The following is a 19,457-nucleotide window of genomic DNA, read 5'->3' as shown; positions in this document are numbered from 1 at the left end:
CTCCTCGCTGACCCACCTCGGGTCGACACCCACCTCTGGACATTTCCCATGAGTAAGGCTTAATCTCTTGAACATGGTCTTTCTCCCTTTTGCCTTATTCACAAGCCCTGGTACCAGGTGGCCATGTCTTGCTTGGGCTCTTAGCCCTTGGGCCCTGCTCAGTTCATGATGACTCAGTGGACAGCTTGTACCCACGTAATCTGATCCTCCCTGGATGCCTGGGATTCCAAGACACTCAGGCTTTGGATCTTCTTCCTCTACCTCACTCATGGGAACTGAATCCTCGACCATACCTCCAAGCTCCCCCGAGGACACCTTTTGGAAAACCTCAGACCTCTACATCTAGCACCCAATGTTGTGCCCTGAGCGCGAGACCCCCGAAGAGACCACCAGAGACACAAACTCACTGAAATGCAAAAGCAAGGTTTATTTCAATTCAAGCCGCAGCAGGGACCTTGGTCGAGCACCCCGACACAGCAGAGGCTGGAGGAGGTGCCAGCCCCTCTGCAAGCTCAGTTTTTAAAGGCAAAAACCATAAGGTTACACCATTTAGGGGTGCGAGTACAGGCACAATTCTGGTTGGCTCAAGTTTTAGGGGCTTTCCAGAATTTCTGTGTCGTCTTACTTTGTAGTTTTAACCGTTGTTTGTCAAACTTTATAGATTACCTCCGGCATTGGGACATTCTGCGGTTAGTCAATTGCTACCAGATAGTCCTTCAAACATCCTGACTTTGTACTTTGACCATCTCCGGCATTCTATGGTTAATCAATTGTTACCAGATGGCTCTTCAAACATCCTGACTTTGTCCTGGGACCTATGTCAGCAGTTCTGAGAATCTTGGAACTCAGGCCTGTTTCAAGCTGGGGTGAGGGGCTTGCTTGAAATGGGGGGTGCTTTGGTTCTTCACCCAACTTCAGGGCTTCTAAATGTATCTGCCTTTGCAGTCCAATCTGGTCCCAATACCCCTTAGATAATCAATCCAAGTGGCCGTCTACCAACACCCTAGATCTCAATATTATACCGGACCTTTGCAACTTTTGCCAGTGATTGGGGAGATAGAAGGGGGTTCCCTATGTCCAAGCTTTCTCTTCTTCGCTCCAAGCCCTCCCTCTGTTCTTCCTGTCCCCCCACTCAGCTCCTGTATGAAGTCTGAACTAGAGGAACCCTCCACTAATCTTGACCTTGCTAACGAGCCTCCATCTTACCAACCTCATAGCACACGCAGTCGGGGCTGAGATGGTCCCCAACTGGGACCGCAGTGGGACTGCAACTCCAGGTGGCATTCTAGCTAGAGATCAGTTCACAGCTTGCCTCATGGCCAGTCTCCATAAGACTGTCCTTAAACAAGTAAACTATGAGAAACTCCAAGAGGTCATCCGGGACAAACATGAAAACCTGTCTCAGTTCCTAGAATGCCTCGCAGAGGCCCTTTTCCAGTATAGCAATCTAACCCCCCCCAAACCCAGAAGGTAAACAATTCCTTATAACCTTTTCCCTGACATTAGGGCCAAACTTAAGCATCTGGAGAGAGGACCCCTAACCCCACAGACTTAGGCCTTAAGCCTTAGTGCTGGCCTTTAAGGTGAACCATTAGAGAAATGAAAAAGCTCATAAACAGATACCACATGTTGGCCAAGGCCATTCAACAAGCTTCTGCAACTGCCCAGGCTCCCTTGCCTCCTAAGCCTTGAGGACCACTGGGTCCTTGCCTCAAGTGTGGTCAGGCGGGTCACAGGGTCCAGGCTTGCCCTGATGCCCACAGGCCACCCTGGCCACATCCAAAGTGCCATCAAGAGGGACACTGGGCTGATGACCATCCCCATGTCTCTCGTGTAGTGGAGACCTTAGGCCCAGAGTGCTTCAGCTGACCTTTTAGGTCTGGCATGGACAACAGAAGGGCCCAGGCTCTTGGCCTGACCGCTGTCATCTCCTGCAGGGAACCCCAGGTAGTCATTACGGTCTCAGGGTGGTCCGTCTCCTTCCTCTTGGACACTGGGGCCACTTACTCAATTCTGAGGGAGTTTTGGGGACTCACCTCTCCTTGTTTCCCTATTGTCGGGGTAGGGGGACAGCCTTACCTACCCACCAGACCCCACTACTCAATTACATTTTCAGGGGCTTTTTTCTCACTCATTCCTTCCTGGTGTGCCATCTTGTCCTGTCCCCTTACTGAGAAGGGATCTCCTAGCTAAAGTGGGAGCATCTATTTCTTTTGCTCCCTCTTTTGCCTGACCCCAAGCTGGCCAGCAGCCTCTTTCCTCCTCCTCCTCCTAGCCACCCACCCTACTAGTTACAACACATCATTTCCTTGGCCAGCCTCCCAGGGGGACCCCCAAGTCTGGGATACCCAATACCCCTCTATTGCTAATCACCATTCCCGCATCATCATCCAGTTACAGGACCCTAGCTGGTGTATCACTCAAGCCTAGTACCAACTCTCACTCCAGAGTCTCAGAGGACTTGAGCCTGTCATCTCTGACCTCCTAAGAAAAAAACTGCTTCGTCCCACATTTTCCCCCTTTAACGCTCTTATACTTGAAGTTAAAAAGCCCAATGGGACCTACTGCCTGGTTCAAGACCCCCAGCTCATTAATTCTGCAGTGGTCCTGCTCCACCGTGTGCCTACCCTTACACACTCCTTTCCACTACCCCCTCAGGGACCTCCCATTTCTCAGTCCTGGGTCTCAAGGATGCCTTCTTTTCTATCCCTCTTGACACTCAGTTACAAAACATTTTTACTTTCACCTGGACTGACCCTGACACCCACCTCTCCACTGCTCACTTGGACTGTCCTACCCCAGAGGTTCCCAGATAGCCCACACCTATTTGGCCAGGCTTTAGCCTCTGATCTACTTTCTATCTTTTCCCAAATCTAAACTCATATAGTATGTAGGTGACCTTCTCCTCTGCAGTCCATCCCTACAAATTAGCCAAAACCCCATATGGAAGTGGATACTTCTCTTTCTTGATCTCTCTCCTTCTCATTCTCCTGTCTCTACTAATCACATTCTGTTTTATCAATTTCTTCTCTACATTTCTCCAGTGACATATTCAAAAATCTCTAATCAAACAATTAATCAGCTATTTTTTTTCAAGACTACCAACTGTTAACTGTGGTGATATTCTGTTTGTGCTCTAACAAATAAAGCTTGCCTGAAGATCAGAGGGTGGAGCTAGCCACTAGTTAACCACAGAGGCCAGGCAGTGGTGGCACACACCTTTGATCCTAGCATTTGGGATCTCATGCCTTTGAACTCAGTACTTGAGAAGCGCATGCCTTTGATCCTAGCACTAGGGAGGTGGAACAGGAATATAAGGTCGGTGAAGACAGGATCTCACCCCCTTCAGTTTGAGGATTCCTAGAAGTAAGAAGTCTTTCTAGTGGCTGCTGCTTCTCTGATCTTTCAGCTTTCACCCTGATACCTGACTCCGGGTTTTTAATATTAAAACCAATTAGAATTCACGCTACAGTTAGCCACAGAGATGGAAGTACATGACCACCAAATTTGCCCAGATGATGAGAACCAACAGCACCCCAGAGTTTCCTTCACCCCAGACAACAGGAAGCAGTCTAAAAGAGCACAATGCCCCCATCCCTGCCTCACCGTTCCCCTTCCTAGTTTCTCTCATCTTGTTGATAAACCAAAGGGAGGAATGGTGTCATTCAGGCATTTATACTGACCTGCCCTCAGGGACCTCACAGGACATGTCAGCAGCAGCAGCCAAGATGTGACACTGTGACTGCGGCCACCACTGAAGAGCACTCTCCCTATGCACATGCGCTACATCCCTTATCAAAAGCCAAGGCCCTGGACCCTCTCTCTCTTCCTTCTGCTCTCACTCAGTAGCCACTTCTGCATCCCACCCACCCACCCACCCCTCCTCCCCAATAAACCTCCCACGTGAGCTCTGCTGCACAGTGTGCTTTGTGGTGCCCCTTGGTTCCAACCCGCCAAGGTCACCTTCCACCATTCAGCTATGACAACTCCTCCATCCACCTGTCTCACTAAGGCCAGACAGGCCAGTCTCCACGTCCCTGGTTCCCACTGCCCCCCACACACACTTCCTCTGCTCAGTCCAGCCCTTGCCCACCAGAGCCCATAGCTTCCAGGCCACGCCCCTCAGGCCCAAACTTCAGCAGCTGCTACAATCCCCACGACTTCCAGCCTCCGGGAGCTCTGGTAATGCTCCAGAAGACCCTCTTCTCTTGGTAACCGCTCTCCTTGCACATGGGCCACCCACTCTGCACACCCCAGCCTGGCAGGGCAACATCAGTGTTCACGCCCAAAGCACATCAGCCTCTCTAACCCTCCTTAAAAACTAGTCATTCCTCTCCTGGAGCTCTGCAGCATCCCCAGGTCCCCAGGCTACTCAGAGTCCCCCAAGCCTCCTCCCCTGCCTCCTCAGCCACTTGTTCCACCTATACTGCTCCCACAGCGCCCCCACTCCTCACCCCAAAAGCCCCCTCCTTTCAGCCCAACACAGCTCCCCCTCCCTTCCTAAAGCCAAATTCTTCACTGTTGATAGTCAAGTACCGGTAATACCGTACCAGTTATGGCCTTGGGACAATACCGCCCTCCATCAAGGTCCTTGCCATGGCTTTCCCCACCTTAACCCTTTCCTAGCCCAACACTGCCTACGACATAAAATGCTAAAGATGATTAAAACACGCAAGTTAATTATCAATTGCCTCATAAATAATCATTCTTTAATACATTCATAACTATACTTACAGTCATGATTAATTACAGAAATGAGCTTCATTTAGCCGTTGAAAACAAATAACTAGGAATAAAATTTGTCTAGTCCAGGTACACTTAATAGATAATGGTTCTCAAACTTCTCAGAGACCCAAAGAATAAGACATTTAAGATGTTCAATAAAAACCTTCCACAATAAACAGAGACCTCCCCTCCACCCCCGTCAAAAAAAAAAACACTTTAAGGTCTCTTAAGGTCTCCAAAGAAGACAAACCACCATCACACCAACAACTCCCCCTGGACTGTGGTAATGCTAACCACTGGGGAAAACTGTCCCGTGCCTGCTGCCAGAACCCTACGCAGACTGTGGACACTCTTGGGTTGACTGCTCTGCTGTACCCTGCCTCATCAAAATAAGGTCAATTTCCCCAAGTTCTTCGTTTCCAGGGAGAATTCAGACCTGAGTCTGACCACCTGAAGGCCCCCTGCTCTGTGGGAAAACTGAAGATTAAAAGCTGCTCTCGTCTGACAACTGAAAGTGGACTACTGCTTGGGCAATGGACCATGTAAGTCCCAAAGGAATGTCTAAGTAAGTCTGCCATTTAATTGATATGACAACCATTTAAGTTATACTTCCTACTAAAATGTATCCTTCACAGGTCTCTGAGGATATTGATGACTAATTGTGGCTTTAACCACAGCCAACATGCATCTGTCTGGTCCATTTCATGTGTACAGTTTGCCTTGCTGACAGGCTTCGCACTAACAGATCTGAGTTTCTAAATGTAAGTTATAAAGGTCAAGGAAAACAAATGATACAAGTTACAAAAACTGTGTTAAAGATGTGAAAGCTTAAATAAGCCATCTAATGGGTCCGAGACAGTAATTTAAGGTATATAAAAAGTAGTTTCAGATTTCTTTCCTTCTCTCTATGCTACTGTTGGGTCCTACCACCCTCACTCATAGTAAGAACACATAATCAGACCCCTCCAGCCTCCTACCTTAACTTGCTTCTTTCAAGTTTTTTCTCCCCATTCCTCATTTCCTCACTAGGAAAGAATGTCCTCTCCAGAAGTGACATAAATTTTGCCTCCCCCATTGCCCCTGACAACAGCTCCAGGACACTCCTGCATCCCTCCTCTTCCTGTCCTCTAAAATTCCCAAACCTCTCTGGCCCTCTGCCCCCTTCTCCAGCCCTTCCCACTGTGTGGGGTCCACCTCTCCTTGCTGCACCATAAACCCCTCTACTGAACTCAAAGGCCCTTCTGCCTACATCTCCAAATACTCCCTACCCTTCACCAGCCTCTGCCTAGGCCTCAAAGCCATCATCTAGGCCAAGCCATACCTCCTCACCCGACAACACTCCCTTCCACATACTCCAGGACCTTCACTCCATTAACTGTTGTCCCTTTACACCCTGTTAAGTCTCTAACCCTTAGGCTGTCCCCTCTCTTATCCCAGACACCACCACTCACTTCTCGGTCCTAAATCTTATAAACACTTTCTTCCCAGTACTCCTGGATGTTCTCTCCCAAGACTTTCTTGCCTTCATATAGAAGGATCCTGATACTCAACAATTCCCACAACTGACCTAGACTGTCCTTCCCCAGGATTCAGAGACTGTCCCCACAGTTTTGGCAAGACATTTGATTCAGACCCGGCCTGCCTTCTCCCTTACCTCCTCCTTTACAGTCCTCTTCTCTGCTGGCCAATCGGACACCACCTCACTCCTCACTTTCCTCAGTTCCAGAAGGTACCGGGTCATCCCTTCCAAAGCTCAACTCTCCTCTCCCCAAGTCATCTATCTTGGACTGTCTCATGCCAACCTACAGACACCCTTACTTTAGACCGCCTTGCCTATCTCTGCTCCTTATCTCTACCCTCCACAAAACTGAACTGCTTTCCTTTGGGGATGACCAATCTCTGCCCCTGATACATTCCCTATACCAAGGCCACTCCTAGACCTCCCCCTTCCTCCCATCCACAAGCAATTCCTTCAGCTTAAAACATTGCCCTTTCAGCTCCAGCCCTCTACCACCCAGAACCATACAAACTTTCCCATCCTTACACTTCCAAAATACATAAACATTTTCAAGGATCAACCTTTGCCCCTGTTGCCTACCTCCCCAAAACTCTCTAAGACCTCCTACCCCATCCCTCTAATACACAAGAGGTTCCTTTAGCTATCTCTGCCTACACTTTTTATAAGGATGGCAGCTCCTTCCTGTCAGATGGTCACACCGGACTGACCCCTCTATTATCATGTTCATCCTCACCCTCTGGTTCCTCTTCCCTCCAGATCACCCATTCCCCCACAAACCTCATCCCTCTCCTCACACTCCTACTCTCCCTCTATCCAAGTGATGGTCAAACACCAACTACCAACTGACTCCCCTAATTTTCCTAACTGTCCAGAGGCCCTGAGACATCGCATACTCTAAACAAATCCTACATTCGCAATTACAAACCATGGCTAAACCTAAGCCATCTCCCCCTACACACACTCTCATGGCCAATCCCTCACTTGGGTCAAGGTCATCCAACAAACTCCTCAACTTCACTGATCCCTCCTCCAATGTCTTCCCCTGGCTTCTCTGTGTCTCCTTTCAACACCCTCCCCTGGCAGTGGTTCCTCTCGCTGGTGATGCTCCTCCAGTCACCAAGGCCCAACACCCCACTAAAGATGGCTTCTCCCCAGCCATCAGAACGCATGCCTCTTTGAGAGCCAAAGATGGATTCTCTCAACATCTCCACCCTAATCCCAAAAATCTGCCACAGACCATCCCCATCACCATTTAACACACACCTCTCTACTGCCCGTATTCCTAAAGTATTTCAACTTCAGACCCCCCGAACCCCCCAGGAAAAGCTATTGTGATGTAACGAAAGCCTCTCAAATTGTATTCTCCCCTACACCACCAGACCCTGCTTTCAGGTGACAGCTGTTCCCCAATTAACCTTATACAGCCCATCTAAATTCTCCTGGCTTCTCTTAAGAACTCTCAACCAAACTCCACATAGGTACTCCTGTCAACCAGCAGCCTGGGGTTGCTGCCTATTCCTATTCCTAAGGGTGGGATCTCTTCCCACTCCCCTGGTGCTCTCCGCGTTTCCCTAATCTTAGGACTCCTCTTCCCAACTACCAGATCCATGAACCTAACCATTTCAAGTGTACATCCAAGAGAAGGGAACTTTTTTCTAAACTCCTTAGCTTCACCTCCGTCCCTAGTCTATCTCTTCCAACAGATTTCAAATCAACGGCTCAAGCAATGCCAGTGCCGGCCCAGCTATTTCCTGGGAATCTACGTCCTGGTCCAGCCTCACAGAATTCCCTAGCCTCTGAAGGTCCCCTCAGAACCTGGACATCCACTGACACAGCCTGCTCTTCCTGACCTTGACCCACAACACAGCTTCCTTGGGTCCCTAATAATGACACCCCAGTGTCAGCAGGAAGCAGCCAAAGAGAATGACACCCATTTACCCAAAACCCAGCTACTCAATAATAAAACAAATGAAGGGACCCTGGCCAGCCCAAGCATGGCAAACATGGCTCTGGAAAGCCTTGCCATTCTCCCCCAGCCCTCTGCCTTGCTAAAAACTGTTAGGTTACATCCCTAAAGCTGGCCACCAAGGTCTATTCCCTCATTTGGCCACTTTCTCCTCCTGAGGCTGACCACCAAAGTCCAGCAATCAAAAGTCCCCTTTGGCTCACCTAATCAACATGCCCAATTAAAGTTAAACACCTCATCCTAACATGGGGTTTCCCATTTTACCTTTAACCGCCATTTTCCTGTGTGCCCCTTTGGTCCCCCCTCTATCCAAATGCAGTCCTTTGTCCCTGCAAGACAAATACCCCTGCCCCCTGCTGTGGGTGGTCTGTATGTCAAATTGCTCTGATTGGTCAATAAATAAAACACTGATTGGCCAGTGGCTAGGCAGGAAGTATAGGCGGGACTAACAGAGAGGAGAAAAGAAAGAACAGGAAGGTGGAAGGAGTCACTGCCAGCCACCACCATGACAAACAGCATGTGAAGATGCCAGTAAGCCACGAGCCACATGGCAAGGTATAGATTTATGGAAATGGATTAATTTAAGATATAAGAACAGTTAGCAAGAAGCCTGCCATGGCCATGCAGTTTGTAAGCAACATAAGTCTCTGTGTTTACTTGGTTGGGTCTGAGCAGCTGTGGGACTGGCGGCTTAGAGAGATTTGTCCTGACCATGGGCCAGGCAGGAAAACTCTAGTTACAGCCCCCTCTCCCTTTTACCCTCCCCCTTCTCCCTCATCCCCTATCTCCCTTACCACAGCATCCCAGCCCATTCTACACAGACCCCACCCCCACCTCCTCCTCTTAAAAACTACACCTGCAAGGTCATTTGCTGCTGTTTTCTGCCAGAGTCAGAAAGCAGCCACTTTAACTTTTCTTCGCTGCTTAAGAAGGGATCTCTCTGTGAAAACCAGAGTTTGGTTGTGGTTTGAACCTAATCCTGGATAAGAGAGGGAGCCTCCTCTGTGGGAGTCCCCTTTGCCCACTGCATCTGGCCCTCCAGGAGGCCCACATCAGCCAACTTCCAGCTAGGGAAGCCCCAGGTACCTCACAGAGAGTTAAGTCCAATTCCTTGAGAGCATTACTCAAGCAAGGTTTGCAGCGTGGGTCTTCAGCAGCGGTAGGTGGAAAAGGCCCCGGAAGGCTGAGTGTGACCCCAAAGCCTCTACTACAGTCGGAAATAGGTCAAACTCACAAGCTCTTGACCAAGAGGAAAGACAAGGTCCATCGTAAGCAAGGGAGGTCAGTCCTCAGACTGTGAGATGTTGAAGACATGAGCTGAAATCACATGCCTGATGCATCCAAAGTGACTATTCCTATAGATCTGGGAACTGTATTAGTTAGCCTCCTCACCACTGTGACCGTATAGAGGAACAACGTGCTCATTCTGCCTCAGAGTTTGAGAAGGTTTGAGTACTTCCACATAACATCATGACAGCAGGATCATGTATCAGAGGACAATCCTTAGGCAGACAGGAAGCAGAGAGCAGGCATCCCATTCAGCTCCTTCTCCTTGTATTCCATCCAGGTTCTCAACCCATGGAATGGTGCCATTCAAATTCAGGGTGGCTCTTCCCTGACTTTCTTCACAGACATACCAGTGGTGTCCCTCACCAGTTTCCTAGGTGATTCTAAATCCAGACAAGGTGACAAGGACTAACTCTCATGGAAACCCAAGTAGAGGACACTTAGAGCTAGATCTAGAGGCTCATGCCTGTGATCCCAGTCCTTGGGAGCTGCGGAGGATTGCTGTGATCCTGAGGGCTACATAGTGAGCCTGGGGCCAGCCTGAACTAAGTAAGACCCTGTCAAGGACAGGAGGGAGGGGGAGGAGTGAAAGAGAGAGGAGGGAGAGAAGAGGTGAGAGAGGGAGAGGAAGGTAAAGAGGAAGGAAAGATCCTGGAAGGGAGCAAGGCAGAGCAGAGAATCCACTTAAGTGAACATAAGTAAAAACTAAATGCATTGATCCATAAATGAGTCAGGAGAAGCTCCTGGTCCAGGCTGGTCATGGCTCAATTTTCCTTCAAATTCTCCTCCCCTTCCTCCCCCCCTTTTTTTAATGTGTGTGTGTGTGTGTGTGTGTGTGTGTGTGTGTGTGTGTGTGTGTGGACTCTGCTCACAGGAGCTCACCCTCTCAGACTTCTCCTGGTTCGATAGTAAAAGCACAGGCAGCAAGGACAGACTCTTTCCTCTCACGCATCGGGCGAGAAGAGGCTATTTAGTCCCAGCCAACCTTAGAAAAGTCCTGTCACTGAATATCTTCAACTCCAATTGGATAGACAAGTCACGTGGCTGTTCCTGAGCCGATCACTGTATCCAATAAAATGTGATGTTCTGATTGGCCAGACACCAGTCACATGTGCATCCTGAAGATGAAATTAATTTATTTAGAACCTCAAAGGTTGAGAGTAAAGGTCAAGCAAGTGACAGGAAAAGAATGGCCATCATCAGATGTGGGAGCAGACCAGCTTTCTGCTAAAGACGAAAGCGACCTCAGCACACCAGTCACGGGGACAGAAGGACAGACTGAGTGGTCATGCTGTTCACACCAACGCCAGTGGGAGACTGACCCAAGCTGCTTCCAGTCCCTCTGCCCAGAGAAAACATAAATTTATCCATTTATTTTTGAAAATCTAATTTCACATGTGTGGAGGTCACGGGATAACAGAGAGTCAGTTCGCTCCTGCCCTGTGGGACTAGGGATCGAACTCAGGTCTTCACACTTGGCAGCAATCATGTATACCCATCAATCCATCTCAGTGGCCCCGGGTGGAACCTGGCTTCCAGAATGTGCTCGTGGCTCTGCCTTGAGCTGGAGGATTTGAAAGCAGGCCACGGTTATCACAGTTTTGTTCTCTAGCTAAGCCGGAGGGGGTCCTTAGTGACCACACGTGGTTTAATAACTACCCGTAGTTTTTATTTGATCAAATCTCTTGTAAAGATTAGAGGTTTGTGAAATCAGATCTGCGAAGAAAGTAAAAGGAATAGATAGATGTTAATGGGCCCGGATGAGTAGGCTAAACCACGATAGAAATGCAAGCGGCCCTTAATGAAGCCATCTCCCAAGAAAAGGGGGGAAATGGTGGCAGCCATTCCTGAGCTCTGCTGAGGATGAAATAAAAAGAAAACCAGCTTAATTGAACCATCAGGGAATCAAACATGAAAAGAAATCTTTGTTCAACAATGGCCTACATTTTCATCTCTATTTAATTGTGAGGCTCCTCTGGGTAGCCGGATAGTGCGGTCTTCATCTTCTGACGGCAGAACGGATGGAGACCACAAAATTGCCGGTCCAGGACTCCAAGAACCAGCCTCCAAAGCCTTCGGGACCTTATCTACGGCTCAAAGCGGCTCCGATCTCTCTCTCCCACCGTTAGGAATATTTGGGATGCACGTACCACACACGGACTTTAATGGTTGAAATGAATGGAGTGAGAAGGGATTTCTTTTCTTTTCCTTTTTTTTTTTAGCATATCTGTCTCTTTTTTGGTGAATTTGGAAGTTGCTTTTTTTTAATTAATAAAAAATGCATTTTTCTTGAAAGGGGCTCTAAAAGGGCAGTGAATTTAAACAAGTGAATAGCCTTATAAAATTATGAAAAACAGCAACAAGAACAAATATCAAAATAACAAAGCCAAAACCGGAACAGCAACAACAAACCCTAAACCAAAAACCAAAGAAAGATTAAGAGAAGCAGCATTCTCTAGCCGCAGATTGAACAGCACAGATCTACACCCTGTGGCTGGCCTTGGAGACATGGTAGGAAGACAGTCACCAATTGTAACAGCATTTTCAAGAGTATGGCCATCCCTCTTTGGGGCTTTATTTGCCATGTTCTCCCCAAGGGTGAGGTATTTTCCTCCTTATGAGTTCAGAGCTACAAAGTGGTGTCTTTTTCTGATGATGCCTAGATCTTAGGGTGATGAATGCCATGCTCTCTAGTTGCCTGTAGCTTCCTTTGGCTTCCTCCGTTCTCACAAAAGGTGTCAAGAAGGAAAGAGAATCGAGCCCCGGAAGCAGCCATGATGGGTCACTAGCTAGGAATACTCAAGGCCTATTTCACAATGGAAACCACATTTGAAGAAGAAAATGCATTCAGTAATTCAGTAATTGCTGGGAATGGGGATCAGCAGGTGGCTGTAGAGCCTCCTTCGGCAAGTGGATCTCATCCTGGGCTGTGGCCTGTTCCAGCTCAGGCTGAAGTATTTGGACTGAGTAACAAATGTATTGTTTCCTGGACAGTAGTTCTTGTTGACTGGGCCAGCACGTTTCCCTGAGGTCTCCTTTCTTTGGTAGTTCATCTGGGAGACTTCAAAGTGATGTTGCAGCTTTTCTGCCAAGTCCTTCTCTTTGGTGACCACCTCCTTCTGCTTTAGCAGGAACTGAAGTCTTTCCTTCAATCTTCTGAGCTCCTGTTGTTACTGGGGTTTGAGATCACTGGTCTTCTTCCTCCTGGTCCTTACAAATCACTTTCAGGTCCTTCAAGTGGAGCAGGACCCAATCCTCCAGCAGTTCCTTGTTCTCCTGCCTCAGCGTGTCCACCTTCTTCTCCAGCTGAGTCTGTTCCACCAGGAGCTGCCTGTGCAGACTGTGATAGAAGACTGTCTCCTTGGTCAGCTCACTGAACTTCTCTGACGCCTCCGTGTTCTCATTCTCCAAGCTCTTTAGTTCTGACATGACCTGGTTATGCTCCAACTTCAGTTTTTGATAGGAAGGATTTGGCTGTGGTAAGGCCTATGGTCCACAGTTCCTTCAGTGATGAAGATCAGGTGATCTCACAGGTCACTTCTTTTGCTGGTCACCAGCTGCAGCTCTGTGGTCAGCCTCTCCATTTCCTTCTTCAGCTGTTTCTTGGTGAGGAGGACTGGGTGGGATGATGGCTCCAGGGCAGCCTAGCAGTGGGGCTTAGTTCAGTCCCATGCAGGCTTTATGCTATCCGTCTAGAGTCCATGAGCTCCCCCGAGCTCGGGTCATCTGTCTTTGTGGGTTTGCCCTTCATGATCTTGACCCCTCATGCTTACATAATCCCTCCTCCCTCTCTTCAACTGGACTCTCAGAGCTCAGCCCAGGGCTTGGCTGTGGATCTCTGCATCTGCTTCCATCAGTTACTGGGTGAAGTTTCTATGATGACAATTAGGATAGTCACCAATCTGATTGCAGGAGAAGACCAGTTCAGGCACCCTCTCCACTATTGCTAAGAGTCTTCACTGGGGTCATGCTTGCAGATTCCTGGGAGTTTCCCTAGTACCAGGTTTCTCCCTAACCCCACAATGGCCCCTCTATCCAGATATCTCTTTGCTAGTATTTTATGGAGTATTTTTGCATCAATGTTCATGAGGGATATTGGTCTGTAATTCTCTTTCTTTGTTGTATCTTTATGTGGTTTGGATATCAGGGTAACTGTAGCCTCATAAAAAGAGTTTGGGAATGTTCCTTCTGTTTCTATTGTATGGAACAATTTGAGGAGTACTGGTATTAGCTATTCTTTGAAAGTCTGCTAGAGTTCTGTGCTGAAACCATCTGGCCCTGGGCTTTGGTTGGGAGACTTTTAATGACTGCTTCTATTTCCTTAAGTGTTATAGGTCTATTTAATTGTTTATCTGGTCCTGATTTAATTTTGGTATGTGGTATCTATCCAGAAAATTGTCCATTTCTTTTAGATTTTCCAATTGTGTGGCATATAGGTCTTTGAAGTATGTCCTAATGATTCTCTGGATTTCCTCAGTGTTTATTGTTACACCCACTTTTAATTTCTGATTTTGTTAATTTGTATGCTCTCTATCTCTCTGCCTTTTAGTTAGTTTGGATAAGGATTTGTCTATTTGTTGATCTTATCAATGAACCAACTCTTTTTTTTGTTCATTGATTCTTTGTATTGTTCTCTTTGTTTCTATTTTATTAATTTCAGCCTACAGTTTATTTCCTGTTGTCTACTCTTCCTGAGTCAGTTTGCTTCTTTTTGTTCTAGAGCTTTCAAGTGTGCTGTTAAGTCTCTAGTGTGAGATTTCTCCAAATTCTTTTTGTAGGTATTTAGTGCTTTGAACTTTCCTCTTAGCACTGCTTTCATAGTGTTTCATAAGTTTGGGTATGTTATGAATTCATTTTCATTGAATTCTAGGAAGTCTTTAATTTCTTTATTTCTTCCTTGACCTAGTGGTGATTCAGTTGAGAGCTGTTCAGTTTCCATGAATTTATAGCCTTTCTCTAATGTGTGTTGTTATTGAATCCTAACTTTAACCCATGGCAATCCAATAAAATACAGGAGGTTACATTTTTTTGTACCTGTTGAGATTTGTTTTGTGAGCAAGTATGTTGTCAGTTTTAGAGAAGGTTCCATAAGATGCTGAGAAAAAGGTATATTCTTTTGTGCTTGGATAAAATGTTCTATAGATGTCTGCTAGGTCCATTTGAGTCATAGCATCTGTTAGATCCCTTATTTCTCTGTTAAGTTTCTGTCTGGCAGACCTGTCCATTGGTGAGACTGGGGAGTTAAGTCTCCCACTATTAGTGTGTGGGGTTTGATTCGTGATTTAAGCTTTAGTAATGTCTCTTTTACAAGTGTGGGTGTCCTTGTATTTGGGGCATAACTGTTCAGAATTGAGACTTCATCTTGATGTATTTTTCCTGTGATGAATATGAAATGTCCTTCTCCATCTCCGTTGATTGTTTTTAGTTTGGAGTCTATTTTCTTAGATATTAGGATAGCTACACCAGCTTGTTCCTTAAGTCCACTTGATTGGAAAATCTTTTCCCAACCCTTTACTCTGAGGTAATGCCTGTCTTTGAAGTTGAGATGTGTTTCTTATATGCAACAGAAGGATGGATCCTGTTTTCATATCCATTCAGTTAGCTGTGTCTTTTTATAGGCAAATTGAGTCCATTGATATTAAGAGATATTAATGACCAGTGATTGTTAATTCCTGTTATTATTTTATTTTGGTGGTGGTGGTAGTAGTGTGTGTGTGTGTGTGTGTGTGTGTTTCCCTTCTTTGATTTACTTGTGTGAGATTATCTATTGCCCGTGTTTTCTTAGATTCATCTACCTTTCTTTGATTGGAATTTTCCTTCTAGTACTTTCTGTATGTCTGGATTTGTGGATAGGTATTGTTTAAATCTGGTTTGTCATAAAATATCTTGTTTTCTCTGTCTATAATGATTTAAATCTTTTCTGGGTATAGCAGTCTGGACTGACATCCATGGTGCCTTAGTGTCTCCAAAAGTTCTGTCCAGATCCTCTGGCTTTTAGAGTTTCCATTGAGAAGTCGGGTGTAATTTTTATGGGTCTGCCTTTTTCATTTGCAGCTCTTAATATTCTTTCTTTGTTCTGTATGTTTAGTGTTTTGGTTATTATGTGGTGAGGGGATTTTTTTTTTGGTCCAGTCTATCTGGTATTCTGTCAGCTTTTTGTACCTTCATAGGCATGTCCTTCTTTAGGTTGGGAAAGTTTTCTTCTATGATTTTGTTGAATATATTTTATGTGCCCTTGAGCTGGAATTCTTTTCCTTCTTCTATTCTTGTTATTCCTAGGTTTGGTCTTTTCATGGTGTCCCAGATTTCCTGGATGTTTTGTGTTAAGAACTTGTTGGATTTAACATTTTCTTTGACCAATGAATCTATTTCCTTTATCTTATCTTCAATGCCTGAGAGTCTCTCTTCCATCTCTTGTATTCTGTTGGTTATGCTTACATCTGTAGTTCCTGTTCATTTACCCAGACTTTCCATTTCCAGCATTCCCTCAGTTTGTGTTGTCTTTATTGCCTCTATTTCAATTTTCAAATATCGAACTGTTTCCTTTACCTACTTGATTGTTTTTTTCTTGGTTTTCTTTAAGGAATTTATTGACTTCTTCCAATTTTTTGTTTGTCTTTCCTACATTTCTTTAAGGGAGTTTTTCATTTCCTCTTTAAGGGCCTCTGTCATCATCATAAAGTTATTTTTAAAGTCATTTTCTTGTGCTTCAGCTGCATTGGAATGTTCAGGTCTTGCTGTTGTAGGATCACTAGGTTCTGGTGGTGCCATATTGCTCTTTATGTTGTTGGGTGTGTTCTTGCACTGCCATTTACCCATCTGGGTTTTGGATAATTATAGGAGCAGGTGTTGATTCTTGTGATGTCTTTGTTTGGTGAGCCTTTTGTTCCTTTATCATCTCTTGCCCTGAATGGCCAAGGGTTCTGGTTGTCAGGTCAAGTATGGTTGTCTCAGCTGAGGTTTGTGGGGGGTGAGTGCCTAGATCCAGCATATCATCCAGTTCTGGCTGTTGTGTGTTGGTTTTAAGAAGCAGCGCTGTTATCGTACAAGAAAGTCATGAGGCATGACAAAACCCATTATCAGAGCAGAGTTTTATTAGAAGGGAGAGGGGAGGGACAGAAGAGAGTGACCAGGCCTGTGGAAGTCATTTGCAGAGAGAGGGGGAGAGAGAGAGAGAGAGAGAGAGAGAGAGAGAGAGAGAGAGAGAGAGAGAAGAAAAAGGAGGAGGAGGAGGAGGAGGAGGAGGAGAAGAGAGGGGAGGAGTCTGTGACTGGCTTTTTAAGGATTTCCCCCGCACAAGCACATGTGGGCTTATGGAGCTACACCACGCATGTGCAGATTGTGTGACCACACTGTGCACATTGTGCAATCACACAGCGCACAGATTATGCAGGATGTAAGACCCCTTACTTGGCTACTGAACTGCACATGTATGGTCATATAGCTGGAGGAGTGGCCGGAATCCTAACATTCCAAACTTTTTGCTTAGTATAAAAAAGATGGGTGAACAGGAATAGGGGTGTTATTTCTCCCAAAAAACTGCTTCCATCTGACTTGGTGGCATCCGTTGGCTCTTGGGCGGAGTAAGGAAGGAGGCTTCTGAGGTAGATAGGCGTCCTAAGATTATGGGCTGTCGTCTCATGCCTTGGACCTGTCCATCATCCCTGTGGGCCTGGAACTCCGGCTGCTTGTGTCTGACAGGATGTTGGTGAGACAGAGAAAATCTTAGAAAACAATTATTATTTTTTTATTTTTTCCTTCTGGAAGCATCCCAGGGTGAGAGAGGGGGTCCCAAGACCAGGAAAGTTTGGGCTGCACCTATCTGAAGCAGATCTTACCTGTCCAGATGGATTCAAGCTGGTTTCTGGAGCTTAGAAGAAATTTTAAATATATTAAGAAGCAGCCACGAGAAAATTAAAGTCTTGGGCTCGTGACCATGACATTGTAATGTTTAGTACTAGAGAAATTTGGAACATGTTTTTAATTTTTACTTGAGATAAGCACTATCAAAGACAGATTATCTTAAGGTACCTGTTTCCTTTATTAGTTTAGCATCCAGTAGACACAGGTGATTAATTGCTAAGAGCATTTAACAGTAATAGATTGTTATATTAAAGTCTGTTTTTTGCAGGGCCCAGACCCTTTTTGGTCTGGGGGTGTAAATACCTTTTGACTGGTACTGTTCCTTACCACCTGGGTATATCTGATGGTCCTTGGACTCCAGCTCTATGGTAATCCTGTAACAATTAGCTGAGTAGTTCATTAGAAGATGGAACCAAAAAGCAAAACCTTGTGATGTGAGCACTCATTCTTCTGGAATTGGGGACAAGGCAGTGGATCCTGATGTCCTCTAGAACCTGAGAGAGAGCAGGGCCCTGTCTGTGTCACTGTGCATGGGGAGGAGAAACGCTGCTGACAGTCTGGAGTGAGGCACATGGAGGGAGCAATGAAATGAAAACTCCTACCTTAGCTGGAAAATCTCCTCCCATTAGGTACCCCTGAAAATACAATTGAGTGGTGGGGGGAATTAAGTGGTGGGTGGGTAAGGCTGTCCCCCTACCCTGACAATAGGGAAACGAGGAGAGGTGGGATCCCAAAACTCCCTCAGGGTTGAGTAAGTGGCTTAGTGTCCAAAAGGAGGAAACAGATCGCCCCATGGTGCATCCTGAGTTCCCTGTGAGTGTGTGGACAAGCCCAGGAGGTCTGCTGGAGGTCTTTGATGTCCCCATTCCACGAGGTGCACCAGGGCAATCAGTTGACCAGCATCTCTCTAGGTGGCACTTTGAACAAGGCTCAGTTGATCAGGGCACCCACTAGCCTGTGTGGCCTTTTTAAGCACAAGGATCTGGAAGCCCTTATGCAGCTGCTTGGATAGCATGTTCCAGCATTTGGCAATTCTGTTCATGGGTTTTCTCATCTCTCCCATGGTTCCTTAAATGCCACAGCTGAAACTTCCACCTTTGGGGTTAGGAGTCTTCTCTCCTGATGTCAGGAAGCTCTGGGAGACATGAGACAGATTTTATTCCATATCTTGAATTAAGTTTTGTTTGTTTATTTGTTTGTTTGTTGTCATAGTTTGCTGGTGTGAGGACAGCTTTAGGAAGACCCGCCAGGAGGCAGGTTGTAAACTGATCTCTGGCTAGAGAGCCATCTGGATTATTATGATCCCAATGTGGGTCTTGATCATAAACTTATTTGCATGCATCCTAGCCTGCTTCCAGACCTGTCTGTGCTTCTCAGGGCAGCTGAGAACGGGTGACAGTCAGAGTGAAAGTGGGAGCCAGAGTCGGGCAGGAGCAGACTACCCAGTACCGGAGAAACAGAGCAGAGGTCAGAAAAGTGGAGGTTCTTTAGTGTCAGAGATTCCTCAAGTTCAGGTTGCACGTGGGCAGGAGAGAAAGACTCAGAAAGGGAGAGTTCAGAGCTTAGTAAAAGTGTGAGGATAAGGTAACTCTTTTCATTTGCCTGTTCGGTGGCAGAAGTTAGATAATTTCCATGAAATATTGGGGTTCAAGAAGCCATTATGTAGCCATATTTCTAGGAATATTTAAGGCATTTCTCAGAGGAGGAGCAGGACCAAGAGAAAAGGAAGCCTTTATGTCCCATGACTACAGCCAAGAGAAAAAATTAAAATAACAAACAAGATCCAAGACTCCCATCTTGGGTGTCCCTGAGAATAGGTAAAGATCTGTGGACCAGCACAAGTTACCTGGCCCTTCGTCAAGGGAGGGGTAAGGGCTGGGAGTGTATGCAGCATGAGGACCCCTGGGAGTCTGACAGCATTCAATGCTTTACCAAGAGAGAATGTGCCCTAGCTTGCACAGCCTGAGGACCCCCAGGGATCCGATGAGAGAAATAGATCTCAAGCTACAGTAGTGGAAAATGGCGAGGGATCAGAAAGGGAAAACTCATCAATCTGAGCAGCCAATGTGTTGTGCTTAGCAGTCTGGTGGCTGGGCA

The sequence above is a fragment of the Peromyscus leucopus genome, chromosome 16_21 (genome assembly GCF_004664715.2).
Source record: "Peromyscus leucopus breed LL Stock chromosome 16_21, UCI_PerLeu_2.1, whole genome shotgun sequence".
Taxonomy (NCBI): domain Eukaryota; kingdom Metazoa; phylum Chordata; class Mammalia; order Rodentia; family Cricetidae; genus Peromyscus; species Peromyscus leucopus.
This window is presented reverse-complemented; position numbering follows the sequence as displayed.